Source organism: Myotis daubentonii, chromosome 8, assembly GCF_963259705.1.
Source record: "Myotis daubentonii chromosome 8, mMyoDau2.1, whole genome shotgun sequence".
Classification (NCBI taxonomy): Eukaryota; Metazoa; Chordata; class Mammalia; order Chiroptera; family Vespertilionidae; genus Myotis; species Myotis daubentonii.
Genome location: NC_081847.1, coordinates 58,942,328 through 58,956,420, shown reverse-complemented (window position 1 = coordinate 58,956,420; position 14,093 = coordinate 58,942,328). Strand labels below are relative to the sequence as shown.

Sequence of the window (14,093 nt, the reverse complement as noted above, 5' to 3'; positions counted from 1 at the left end):
ATAACCCATTTGTTTAAAAAGTATGTATTTAAAAGGAGATGTAATAGAATTTGGGAGCGGGGCAAGGGGCAAGAGAAAGTAACCAGTTAGACCGCCACTGGTGATAAAATGTGGAAAACACTCATGCCCTATACTTTTTTTGCACTTTAATAACATGTATTCTTTTTTGGCAACTGGGCTCTAAGGCCCACGTGACGTGCCGCAGGGTTGCCATGGAGACCAGAAGAAACTTTATTTTTAGAAAAGTAACGCTCTGGTGGCGGCGAGCAAGAGGGAGGTCGGAGCCCCAGTCCCGCAGCGTAGGAGGTGGGCAGCGGCGTCGGCGGCGCGCGAGCAGCAGGACCCGCCGCGAGGCTGAGAGGGGGCGGCGCAGCGGGGCCACGTGACCTGGGCGGGGCCTGCGCGCCGTCCGGCCGCCGCCGCCGCCGCCGCCGCGTCCCATTCATGAGGGCCGGCCGGCTCGCCTGCGGCCCAGGCGGCTCCCGAGGTAGCGGCGGCGGCGGGCGCTGGAGCTCCCCGCGCGCCTCTGGCCTGCCCCGCCCCCTCAGCTGCTCGCGAGCCCGCTCTGCCCCGCAGGTCCTCGCCGTCCCCGTCCAGCCGCCGCCGACCCTCGTCTGCCCGCGGGTGCCGGCGCGGGCCGGGAGCCCACCCGCCGCAGGTAAGCGGGTGCCGGGTCGTGGTCCTCGCGCCTCCGTCCGTCCCGCGGCGCGCGTCTTGTCCCTGCGCTCGGAGGTGGTTGGGGGCTCCGGCTCGCGCAGGGCTGCCCTGCGGGCCTCGCCGCCCCAGCCGGCGCCCCACACTGCCCGCCGCCGTCACGTAGACGCGGCCCCGCCGGCGCCGTGGCGGGACGGGCTCGCGGGATGGGCTGGGGCGCGAGCCGGCGGGGACCGGGAGGGGGGACGGGAAGACTCCGAAAAACTCGGGTGCCTCGGCCGCGGCCCGAGGTGATGGTCATTCAGACCCCGCCACCCGCGCGGGTTTCTGGCGCGGAGGCCGAGCTGAGGGTCGGCTAAGCCGGCCGCGGCCAGGAAAGTGCCGCCGGAGGCCGCGTCTCCCTCCCGCCCCCGGTCCGCGGGGGGAGGGGGCGCCCGCGGCACGTGACCCGTGGGGCCCGGGCTGGGAAGTTGCAGTTACTGCCGTGGGGCCGGGCGTCCGCGCCTCCGGGTGGTGGACCGGGTCCGGAGCGTGAGTCCTTGTTCGCTTCTCAAGCCCCCTCCCCTCGGCCGGTCTTCACGGGGACGGGACCGGCCCAGACCCCCATCCTCGGGGCTTCTCTCGCAACTTGGAGCCCCGGCGGGTCGCCCTTTCCCCCTGACGATTCTTACTGAAAACCTGGGGTGACATTTTGGAGGCGCCGTTACAGGACCAGCGGCTCACCCTTCCTTTCAGAAATTGCTGGAACGCTGAATATTTGGAAATGCCCTGAAGGATTTTTTTTTTTTAAAACAAGCCGCTAGGGCTAGGCTTATTTTAAATGCACATTTGGCGATTATTATTCCAAGCCTGTTTTCTTTTTCTTTTTTAATTAAAAAAGTGTCTCCTGCCTTGGGGTCAAGCCAGGCCCTGTTGAAGCTCTTTGCTCAGTAGAGATGCTTGGTGTTACTGTTTATTAAAACTTGGCCTGATTCGTTCATCATGCTTTGACAGTACAGCATTGAAATATATTTTGAAAATATTTACAAATAAATTAGTGGCCCATAATGGTTTCTTTGTTGATGGGATGATAATGATTGTTCTTAGTGGCTCAGGGATGGAAAGGGGCGGCAGGTGATGTTGAGATGGGGGCAGCAGAGCCCGCAGCCAGGTGCAGGGGAAGGATTCGCCCTGAGCCCGCCGTGGGCAGGTCCCCCAGGGCAGCATCCTCACTCTGCCCGAAGGGCAGCCAGCCTCCTGCGAGCTCACGGCCCAAGGCCACGCATGAAAGAGTGTTTGTTGGGCAGTACGGATGACTTTCTTTATCCAATTAAATACCAGTTGGTTGTGGCATATTAAACCGATGTATCTCCATCCCCAGCTTTTGGTAGAGATGGCCATAGAATGCTGCAAATGAGATGAGCTTAGTGTTTGATGGCACAGGTGAGGACCAAGACAAGCTCTATGCTTAAGGGGACCTGGAAATGGGAGCATGTGAAAACCATTGAACCTAAAGTAGAGCCTCTGTTAAGAATAGAGTCAGCTAGGGCTTTGTGTCCTTTATTGCTATATCACCCTGAATTGTAATTTTTGGTTTACTGACTGGACTGCCTCCTACCCTCGACCAGGAGCCCTTGAAGACCAGACAGACTCTGGTTGCTGCCTGGCACCAAAGACAGTACCGGCTTTTAGAAGAGCCTCGGTTGGGGTCCGTCAAATAAAAGTAGGAAGCAGCAGACAGTGTCCTTTCCAGTGACCTGAGAGCTGGTAGCGCTTCCTGAATGAGTTCACTCAACTTTCCTGAATTGTGAGCTTTGGATGAATTAATCCTGGCAGTGCCAAGCATTAGTGGTGGTAAAAGGTTAAATTAAGTTGGTGATCATTACAGTAAACATTTTGCAATATTTAGTTTAAATATTAATATTTAATTTACTTATAGCGTGGTTCTTTTTGTCAGCATCTCTTTCCTCTGGGTATGTTTCTTTGTCTGCATATTTCCTCCTGTCTAAGCTGCACAGTAACAGCCTGAAGCTTTGTCTTGTTAGGAGGTAGATTCAGCTACCACCTTTAGGTGCTTAGCAATCTGATCAGGGAGTTTACCTTTAAGCTTGACTTAAGTCTGCCCCCCTTTAATTTAAATCCTTTCCTTTTTGCTCTGACCCCAGTGGTTGACAGTGTGCATGTGTTTATAGTGACTTGCCCAATCACTAGGCAGTGGCTTTATTTTGAAAGCCCGTTTTTTTTCCTGTTTTATTCCCTTCTTTTATAAGTAAGTTATACATACTCCTGTCTGAACCTCAGAATCTTTTGGTCTATCATTTGCCTTCTTCTTGATGAAATAACTCTCTAGTTGGTAAAGGTACTTGAATAAGAAGTTTTGATGGCTTTGCTAGCAATTAGCTGCACTTTTTGGAATTTACATTTCCTTCCATGGTCTTGATTCTTTATTTTGTATATTCCTGTACTCTTCAAAAGACAGACGTGAGGGAAAGTTACTCACCGTAACTGGGTAGTCTTCCGAAGTCAGTGGCTTCCTGTGTGTGGTGGGGCCACTCCAGCTCTGCAGTCCTCACCTCCTGCAGCCCTGATCTGGGAAGCTCTTGGCCCAGAGGTCTGCCGTTGGTCTGGAATCCTTCCACTGGATGATTCTGCTCTGAGTTTTCAGTTTATCAAAAGGGAAGGAGCCCTGGTAAGGTGCTCAGTTGGTTAGAATGTCATCCCTATACGCCAAGGTTGCCAGCCCAATCTCCAGTCAGGGCACATGTAAGAAGCAACCAGTGAATGAATGCATGGGTGGGTGGAACAAAGGGCTCATTGTTTCTCTCAAACCAATCAATAATTTTTTACAGAAATGGAGGGAGAACAAAAAAAAATTCGTTAGGATATAAACTGCTGCAATGCAAGATAAAGCCTTTAATGTGACGTCTAGGATTAGAATGATGATAAAGTATACTTTTTTTCCCCCTAGATTCACTGACTGTTTAGATTCTTTTTATTCTAAAGCCTTTGAGTACTATATTTTAGTGATCCTATTTGTCATTTTAGATTGGTGTAAAAATTGTTACTGAGAAATGAGGAAGAAAGGAGCCAGAAATCATTTTTCTTGTAAAGCATAACAAAACAATTACAGCATTAGCTCCTTTTCCTACCTTCATTTCACCCCTGTACAGAGAGAGTATGGCTGAAAGGCAAGGAGGTATGATTGTTAGAAGTGGGATCTTTTAGATTATTTAGGTCAGCTGTATAATTTGAGAGAATACACGAATGCATTAGAAAAGTGAAGGGGGAGCTCCTAGAAATTGTGATCTTTTAAAAATCCATTTAGAATGTGGTACCTATTTTTGTAATCTTTGAATTTAGAACTTTATTATGTGGTATTTACATCTCTCTTTAGTGTCATATTTTGAACATGAGCTATCCAAAATAGGCTTTTCTACTGTTTTGGAGGAGAAACACTAGCTCACAGAAAAACACACCTTGTGATGTTCAGGTAGCTGGTACATTGCCTTTATCTCACTTTTTGGCATATTTGAATGGTTTAGAAAATCTGTACTTCTCTAATCTTATGAATAGTAACTGCATCTATATTGCCTTTGTTTCATTTTATATCCTTATTTTTGTCTAATTCTCTTATCTTAATTTATTGTTTTCTCATATTTGTCTGAGCTACATCAAATTATTTTTTCAACCAGGCAAAGTATAAATATAATTTAAAGTGATTTATAAATTCTAAGTTCTTTTTAATTCCTAGATCTTTTTATCTTTCCTATTCAAGACTCTACAATGATTCATTCTCACCTGGTTTAGCAACTCTAAATTCCTCATCTCAGTTCTCTCAATTAGTTTTCTGCCCACCATCTCCACCTGTCCCAAACATTTAATTTTCTTGAGTACTCACTTTCCTTGATTACCTTCAGAAGTAGGACTCTCACCTCTTTACATGTGTTGATACGTATTATGTTTTTTAGTGTTCTCTCTATTACTTTGTGTTTGCTCTCAAGTCATCTATGACTTTCCTCTAGCTGTTAATTGATATTAGAGTAAATAACTACTGTCTCCTTAATTTTCAGGCACTTGCCTGGTCATTTTGCCTCCTTTGCTTTCTATAAACTGAGCAAAGAGTAGGGGAGAGAGTCAAATGGGAGTAGTAAAAAGCTGGCCTTGAAGGTTTGTCTGATTCTAGTAAAATAAGTAGGATTTGAGGAGGGAAGGAAGGAATGTTTAAACATGGGCACCTTTGAAATATGGTCATAGGGACAGGATCTGTTGATTTTTAAAAGTAGTTGTGAAGGGGAAAGAGGAAATGATGAATCTTCATAGGTTGTACAGAAAGAGCTCAAATGCAGTAAGCTGGAGTAGTTGAGCTATAAGCCCTGTTATTTTCAGCGCATTGGAAACTTTTTGAAGGTCTGGTGTGCACTCTCCCATTGTTTTGATTTTTAATTTTTGTGGTCACTTGTTAATTTAGTTGAAATTTTAAGTAACATTGTAGGGGGTGTAAAGGGACGTGGATTTGAAAAGATTAAGGAAACAGTTGTTAAAAACTAGTATTTCAAAAGAGGTGCCAGGATGTAGGTTTAAAAATTATTTAGTGGCTATAAGTAATTAGGAAAAGAGGAAAAGCTGATGATAGGGAAAGCATCCTTCAGAAATTCTAAAGTTGGAACTAGTGATTTTACTGCAAGAAAAAAGGCATATGGTAACAAATAACTTCTTTAGTAACTGGCTTTCTGCATTTACCTACTTTTGAAATATGATGGGAAAGATACTTGATTTAAATCTATAGTAAAGATGCTTTCTTTTACACAGAAACTATCATAATTATAAACAAAAAGTTCATTGGTTAATCTGGAATTGAATCTACCTAAGAGAGTTTTTTATTCCTTTGAATAAACAGTAGAATTGTATAATGGTCAGGGTGGTTCTAATCTATTCAGTGCATTATGATGTGGCACTTATTGCTCCCAGCAGAATAGGTGTGTCCGGCTGTACTAGAGACTTGGTGTTTAACTCATTCTAAAAGAGGAGTGTCCAGAATAGCCCTTAAAAGGTATTTGGCCATAATCTATTTAATATAAAGACATCTGATAATTTGATTATATGATTCTGTATTGTAATAAGACAGTAAAACCATCAGATAGTTAATGTGAATTAAGAACTCTGGATTGGTGTTCTTTGAATTCTGGTATGGTACTTTCCCCAAGAGTTGAGTCTGTAAATTGTTGGCCCTCCTAAAGTGATGTGCCTTTCTTCTGAACCAATGTAAGTCAAGGAATACTTGGGTTTACTGAAGAACCATAAGGAGTATACTTTTTGCTTCCTTTGGGATGCTAAGTGTAATTATATTTCTTTGTAAAAATCCCAAAGTGTCCACATGTTATATTTCTTTAAAATCTCAAATTTTTTTTTTTTTTGGGATGAGTATTAAGTACCTATTTACTCCATCATAGAGACTCTTAGTCTTTAAAAGGGTCTGATGCCTACTTTTTAGGATCACTAAATGTTTCTAGAAGGTGTTGCATGTTTGCAAAAGATTGTCATATTATTACAGTTACATGATTGAGCATCATCTGGCTAGGTGTTGTGCTTTACATAAATTATCTCTTTAAGAGTTAAAACAACCCTGCAAGGTAGATATATTAGCCTCATTTTCTAGGTGAAGACACTGAAGGTGAATGAGATTTGCCAAAGGCACACAACCGTATGGTGGTGGTGACCCAATGCCAGTGCCGCTACGCCACCACATTGCCCAAGTACTATGAGAAGTATGTGACTTGCATAAATCAATTTCAGGGTGTTGTTTTGACTTTATTAGATAGAACTGGATAACTTATTGTTAATGTTAGCATCTATAAACTGCTGATAGACTAGTACCAGCTCTATAGGGACCTTGGATTTCTCTGAATCACTGGTGTATGCAAATCCAACTGTATTAGGGAAAGAATACCAGCCAAGAAAACAGCAGAGGTGATTCAGTCCCACCAGGCCTATTTGGTGTTTGCTGTGGAAAGAGGGAAGCTGTCTGCCTTCCACAATGCAAGCACATCACTGCTAAGTTGGGACTGAATATCAAAAACTCTAAATATTACTGTTGGGCTCAGCTTGAGAGCAAAGTGATTCTGTTTAGAAGGAGAAGTGGACTCAGTTGGACTGGGATATCAGTATTCAATATGATGCCTTCTTCAAGGATTTTCCCTGGTATTTTTTTTTTACTATTCCTGATTTGAAAACTACTCTATCCCTGGATTACGTGGGACTGGACTGTGTGTAGGAGTACTGAGTCACAACATTTCTTAGTTGGACAGAGCTTCTAGCATCTTACTCTATTCAGGAACCCTTGTCCCATCACATTGTGGGTAGCCAGCTGAAACACCTATATTGTTGAGTATCTGAGTTTTAGTTTATTTTTTTGTTTTTTAATCCTCACCCAAGGATATTTTTCCATTGTTATTTTTTTTTCTTTGAGAGAGTGGAAGGGAGGGTTGGGGGGGCAGGGAGAGAGAGAGACATGGATGTGAGAGAGACACATCAATTGGTTGCCTTCTGCGCAAACCCTGACCTAGAGCAGAGATTGAAACCTGCAACCTAAGTATGTGCCCTTGACTGTGAATGAAACCCTTGATCTCAGGGCTGATACTCTAACCACTGAGCAAAACTGGCCAAGGCTTCACTGTATTATTTTGACTCACTTGGTAACTACATGTGTGGATACATTCTCTCTAATGAAGTTTTAATGGTGTTTTACTTACTATAATTGAATAAATGATTTGGTATTTACCAACCGTTCAATATAGAAAAACCTCTTATACAGAAATACATTCATAAACTTTTAGGAATTCCCAAATTCATGAGTACACTTTTGGTATATAGTTTACTCAGTTGTATCACCTGTAAAATGGAAATAATACCTACCAATGGGTTGATTCTGAGGATTAGATGCAGAGGCAGGGCAGTAGGCTAGGAGCTCTAACTAAATGAGACAGTGTGGAAAGGCACTGGGCAAAGGAGAAAAAAGGGACTAGAACATCTCTCTTGTCCCTGAAGTAGCTGAAAGTCTTGTAGGTGGAATTAAGTCTGTTACATAAAGTAGACTTTTATAAAACTGCTGTAGGGAGGGATTAAGAAGAGAGTACTGCATGAGTGATTGAGTGTAAGTTACAGAAGGTATCTTGGAGAGAGCTTTTGTGCTTATATTTTTAGCATGAGAATATGTTTAGTTGAAAGGTGTTTCTGTCATGAATAAAAATATGATTGCTTCATGTGCTTGCTTAAAATTTCTATTTTGACCCAGAATTTTTACTTTTATAGTGTCAAAATAGAAAATATACTTTTTTAAGTTAGTAATGTTGTATATAAGTTTTATGGAGTACATGTTTCTAAATTTAAGCCTTGTGAATTTTGCCATTAAAATTTATCTCTGAATTTTGTTGTCCAGGCCTGTAGGTGGAGCCTTATCTTTGTTTAGAAAGCAGAGCTGTCTTCTATACGTAGTATATACAAGATGGGGCAAAAGTAGGTTTAAAGTTGTAAGTACATGAACCAGAGTTTATTCCTGTGTTATTATTTATTAAGTATTGTATTATTTTCCATGCAAACAGCTGTAAACTACTTTTGCCCCACCCTGTAATAGTACAGATAAATGCTTAACTGCAAAGAATAATTCTGTTGCTTGCTAGTTCATGAAGTGGCTAAGTAATTAACATTTTTCTATGAAATCTAATAACTGATTTTTATAAAAATTTCCCTAGATAATAAAACTACATGAAATTTTATTCTATTTGAAAACCACTAATATACAGGTATTAAGGTGGGTGAATTTCTTCCTTTAATTTTCTGGTGGGTGATTTTCTTCTTTTTTTTTTTTTCTTTAATTTTCTGAATGGTCAATAAATCTTTTGCTGGTATCCTCACCATAGAATGGAAAAGGGCTTTTGGCCCAGCTGGCATGACTCAGTGGTTCAGTGTTGACACCAGGAGGTCATGGTTCAATTCTTGGTAAGGCACATGCCCAGGTTGCAGGCTCCATTCCCCAATGTGGGGCATGTGGGAGGCAGCCTATCAATGATTCTCTCTCATCATTGATGTTTCTATATTTCTCTCCCTCCCCCTTCCTTTCTGAAATAAATAAAAATATATTTTTTACAAAAAGAGAGAAAGGGGCTTTTGTGTTAGGACATTTTCTTATCTCTAGTGAATGAACTAGATCAGCGGTCACCAACCTATCGGACCTCACGGACCTAGGACTAGACCTCACGGACCGCTGAACTAGATAACTTATAGGAATTTGGCTGTACTTAAATTCCCTGGTTCGTTTGTTTTGTCCTGTTAATTACACATACTTAAAGCTCAAATGGGCCATAGATGCTGATTTCAAGAGTTAAAAAAGAGCTTTTCCTAATTAAAAGCAAAACCAAACCCACAGTGCTTATATTTGGTGTTTATTTTTTCTTTTCCATAGTTTTCATTTCTGTAAATAGGATTCTTTCCTAAGGCTGCATCATATAATAGTTTTGTTTATCTTTAAAATGTTTAAGTATATTATTTTATATATATAGCTTTAAAGTTCAAATAGTACTTTGAGGTATATTATGAAAAACACCAGTCTCTTCCTCACTGCTGATGCTGCTTAATAGAAGCAACTTCTATCAACTCATACCTGTTTCTTGTGGGATTTAAGTTCATGTTTGTATGCTTATACTACTATAACCTGGATTTTAAATTTTAGACATTTTCTATGCATTTCCTACTATGCAAGATGAGGATTCATCTTTTATAATACCTTCCTTACACATTTCCCTCTACCTTCCTAATACAGTTGTATCATAACTTTTTATTTTCTCAATATTTAGTGTTCTTATTTTCATGACTAAATATTGTTCAAAACAAGCATGTGCGATGATTTTATTTCTTTTCCTGTTCAAATTTTTGTTTTCTCTGGACGTAATTGTTTTGTTGGCTTATGCTTCTCAGTACCAATCACAAATTCAGGCCCCCAATTTCTGACAGAACTAATACAAAACTTCCCAGTGCAGTCAATACATCACCTGAATCCCAGTAATTTCTCCTGGGTTGGTCCTGTTTACTAGATATTCCTTTCAGCGTGCTTCCTCATTTTGGTGGGCACATCCTCCTCTAGCTTTTTGAGAAAGGGATTAGTGGAGGTCATGTCTATGAGACACCTTACAGGTCTGGAAATTTATTCTAGCCTACTTGATTGGTAGGCTGGCTATGAAATAATAGAATGAAAATAATTTGAAGTCCCAGCTTTTAAATTTGTTTCTCTCTCTCGCAACTTCTCTTTTTCTATCATTTCCCATTTTCTCAAGATTTTTACTTGTTTTAGCACCTTTTTAAAAAGTCTGTCCTTATTTTCTCATCTCTTGATGAATTGCCTTCATTTGTGATTTTCAGTATTGGTCCCTGGACTGTTCATGGTCAGGGAGTGATTGGAACACCTGGGAAGTGCCCTTCTCAACCTGGCTTCATGGTGAACCTCCAGTCCTGGGCTTGTTTTATATCCTTGCTCCTGGCTAAAAGGCAGGTATGTCACCGGCCTCAATCAGTCAGAAGGGCATAAAAACATGAGATAATATAGTGCAGTGATGGCGAACCTTTTGAGCTCGGCATGTCAGCATTTTGAAAAACCCTAACTTAACTCTGGTGCCGTGTCACATATAGAAATTTTTTTATATTTGCAACCATAGTTAAACAAAGACTTACATTTTTGATATTTATTTTATATATTTAAATGCCATTTAACAAAGAAAAATCAACCAAAAAAATGAGTTCGCGTGTCACCTCTGACACGCGTGTCATAGGTTCGCCATCGCTGATATAGTGGGTGCTTCTCAGGTCTGGTGAAGCTTCACCTCACAAGCAGAATCATCTGCAGCTGTGGGTTCCCATTGAAGTGTTTGGGAAGTGGCCAAGCACTGGGATACTGCAACTCTGATTGAGAGCATGATGTGCATCTGTTTTGTGTAGCTCTGCCCACTGAAGGTTTCTTAATCCTTTGCCCTTAAAGAAATTGCGAAGCCTTTAACATTGTCTTTTGGCATCTTTCTGTCCCGACTGCCTTTGGTGGAGCTCACAAAAGTGCAGCCCCTCTCCATCCTTTGTCCTGGACACTTGATGGGAACTTTCAATTTGGAAAATTGTGTCTTCAACTCCGGGAAATTTTCTTACCGTTTCCATTTTTATTTTCTTTCTTTCTTTCTTTTCTTTCTTTTCCTTCTTCTTTTCTTTCTTTTCTTTCTTTTTCTTTCTTTCGCATACCTCCGTTAACGTGGGCTTCGTTTGAGTACTTCCTTGTCTTTTTCTTTTTCTTCATCAGTTTTTGTCTTTCAAAAACCTGACTTCTTTCATTTCCTATAGTTTTTCTGTAACCATTCTCTTTGTACTTGTGGGTTTACCCCTTTTATATTTCTTTGCTGTTACGTTAGTGAGTGTATTCATTTGCTAGAACTGCCTAAACAAAGTTCCACAGACTGAGTGCCTTAAACAACAGAAATTATCACAGTTCTGGTGGCTGGAAGTCTGAAATCAAGGTGCTAGAAGGGTTGATTCCTTCTGAGGCTGGGAGGGATAGTCTGTCGTGCCTCTTTTCTAGCTTCTGTTTGCCAGCAATCTTCAGTATGTCTTGTCTTGTAGGCGCAGTACCCTATCTCTACCTTCATGTTCACATGGCTTTCTCCCTGTGTATATGTGTGTCTGTCTTTGTGCCAAATTCTCCTTTTATAAGGAAGCCAGTCCTTCATTGATTTAGGGCCCACCCTAATGGCCTCATTTTAACTTGATTACCTCTGTAAAGATCCTATTTCTAAATAAGGTCGCATTTTGAGGTATTGAGGGTTAAACTTCAACTTACCACTTTTGGGGACAGTTCAGTTCATAACAGTGAATTTCAAGAAAAGTGTGTGACATCTGTGTTTAACAGAAGGTCTAGTTATAGCAGTATTTTCAAAGATGGTTTAGTCACATCTATCTTCACTGAAGATCAGAAACAGCTCTCGGAAGTACTTTTTAAATTACAGCTGGAGATTTTTGTTCAGATTTTTGTGTTACTGTGAAATTTCCACTCATTTCTCGAATGTTTAACTTAGTATCGAGTCATCTCATTTTCTACTCTTGCTTTGTTTCTGAAGTAATTTGAAGGTTGTAAAAACAACTAAGGAAAGAATAGCAGCAGTGTCTTGTGTGAAAGTAAATCTTAAGTATGTGTGAACATGATCTTCCAGGTTCTGATGCTCTATCTCCCATGTTACTTATACCCTATTTCTTTTTCAGATGTGAGCCTTCCTGGAGTTTGTTGGTTTTTTAAAATTCTGTCATACATTTTCTTGTTTTTGGCTTCCTAAGCCCTTTACCTAGAATAGCCTCTTACCCTTCCTTACTTTCTGAGAGCATTGCTCTTTAATTTCCTTTATAATAGTTATCCCAGTCTAGAATTTTTTCATTTGTTTTCTCTCTCTGTTAGAATCTAAGTGCTATGAGAGCAGGTAACTCATCAGGCAAGTTCAATGCTTGATCCCAGTTTAGAATAGAATAGTGCCTGGCACATTAAAGTGGACTCTGCTTTTAAACAGATCAATGAATGAAACAAGCTTTCTTTTCCGGTATTCCAAATGTTGTTTCACTGACCTGTAATTGTTCTTGGAAGTCCTTCTCTCTCATTGAAGTAATTCAGCACAGCCTTTCCTGGAATTTGTTTTGCATAGCTACATCCAACAAGGACACAGCTCAAACTAGAATGATGGGTGATGCTGATAGCAGTGGTGCAGTTGGCCTCCATTTCCACAGCCTCTCCCTTCACCTTCCCACATGTTCTCCCAGAGCCAGGAAAGGGAGCTCTCTATTCTAATATTTCTGAAAAGTTCTACTGGGGTCCCAGTAGGCACTGTACAAAATAAAGCAGGGCATGAAATTTAGCTGTATTTTAATTGGCATTGGTGGAAGATTTTTACACATCTCCATTTCCCTAGGACCCTCAAAAGACACCTGCACAGGATGCCTATATTTGTGAGCAGTATCTCTGCATAGGTACTGGTATATAGGTATTGACACCCCTGTTTCTTGGCCTCATGGTCGTCATGTTCTATTTAACTGAGACAGATGGGCTAAGGCAGTTTCAAAGAGCAGTAGAGAAGTGGTGAATTTGTGCTTCCTGATCTTCTAGTAAAAGACTTCCCTCTGGGAAACTAGGGGGCTGCATTCCTGAGAGTTAAATGCAAGATACATTGGAGGTGTTTGAAAAAAACTGAGTGTAATGGAAAATGAGGAATTCTCCTGGTCACTTTTATGACATCAGCTCAGGAAGCTGGTGGATTGGTACTTGTTTTTTACTTGTTTCTTTTTTTAAAAAATTAGTAATCAGGGAAGATCCTCCTCTGCACCTATAGGAAACATTATAAGATGATTGATGTAGTATGTTGGTTGGTCAAATTTTTTATGTAAAATCATGGCACTGTTTTGATTTCTTCCTGACATACCAAAGGGCTACAGGCACAATGGCTTGATATTCTGATGATGTCCCAAAGGTGATTGCTATAGCTTTAATTTCATTAATATTTCTTTGAATTTCAGTTAGATTTAGAAAAATACACGCTTCCAAAAATAAGTTTACATATTCATGAAGTGTTGAATCTGGCACCTCTTATGCAAAAAGTTTACAATTAGCTTTGGAGTTCCTAGCAGATTTAGAGAACTTGGTGTCCGTGGCAAGGTCTCTGTAAAATCAAATGCTTCTTTCTGTGTGATGGTGAGGAGAGGGGAATGGCATGTGGCTCTGTTGTTCTGAGATATATTATTTGATAGGTACATAGACACATACATACATACATACTGTCATGGTATGTGAACAAATAGTTCTTTCCTGCAGCATCACAGTGCTTATTGAGATGGGGTGATGGATGATAATTGATGGATAGTATTCATGATGAAAAATATTACTATTTAAATAACAAGTACAATATGTTGTTAATAAATCTAAAGGGGTTCAAATATATGGTAATGGTAGGAACACAGATGTTGAATTGTAATCTTGTACACCTGAAAATTATGTTATTAACCAATGTTACCTCAGTAAGTTCAGTTTAAAACTATTTTGCTGAACAGTTCATCCATAAAACTACATTCCACCAAAGTAATTTTCAGGAGGAAAGATTATAAGGAAAAAGAGAGGTAAAAGACATAAGAGTGACAGAAATTTGATTATTTCCTTTTCACTTTAGTTGTAGTATTTTTTTTATTACAAGATTTATACGTTGTGTTAAAGAGAACACTACAGGGCCAATGGTGTCACATGCTACAGCCATGATATCGAGGAAAAAGTGAAGGCAGAAAATATATAAAATGGAGTCACTTTAATCAAGCTGCTAAAATTATTAACATTATGAAGGTTGAGGTATGAGGAAAGACTTTATTTTTGTTCTAACTAGCCCTGAAACTTAAAAATTTTGAAC

The 14,093-nt window shown here is 40.7% G+C and overlaps 1 protein-coding gene across 1 annotated transcript in view; it reads left to right on the top strand.

Moving 5' to 3' along the window:
- Positions 1 to 423: 423 nt before the first annotated feature.
- Positions 424 to 14,093, top strand: part of LPIN2 (lipin 2) — a 99,796-nt gene continuing 86,126 nt past the window's right edge. The window contains exon 1 of the mRNA XM_059706532.1: positions 424 to 658. The gene's annotated coding sequence lies outside the window, so the exon portion shown is untranslated. The remainder of the gene's footprint in view (positions 659 to 14,093) is intronic.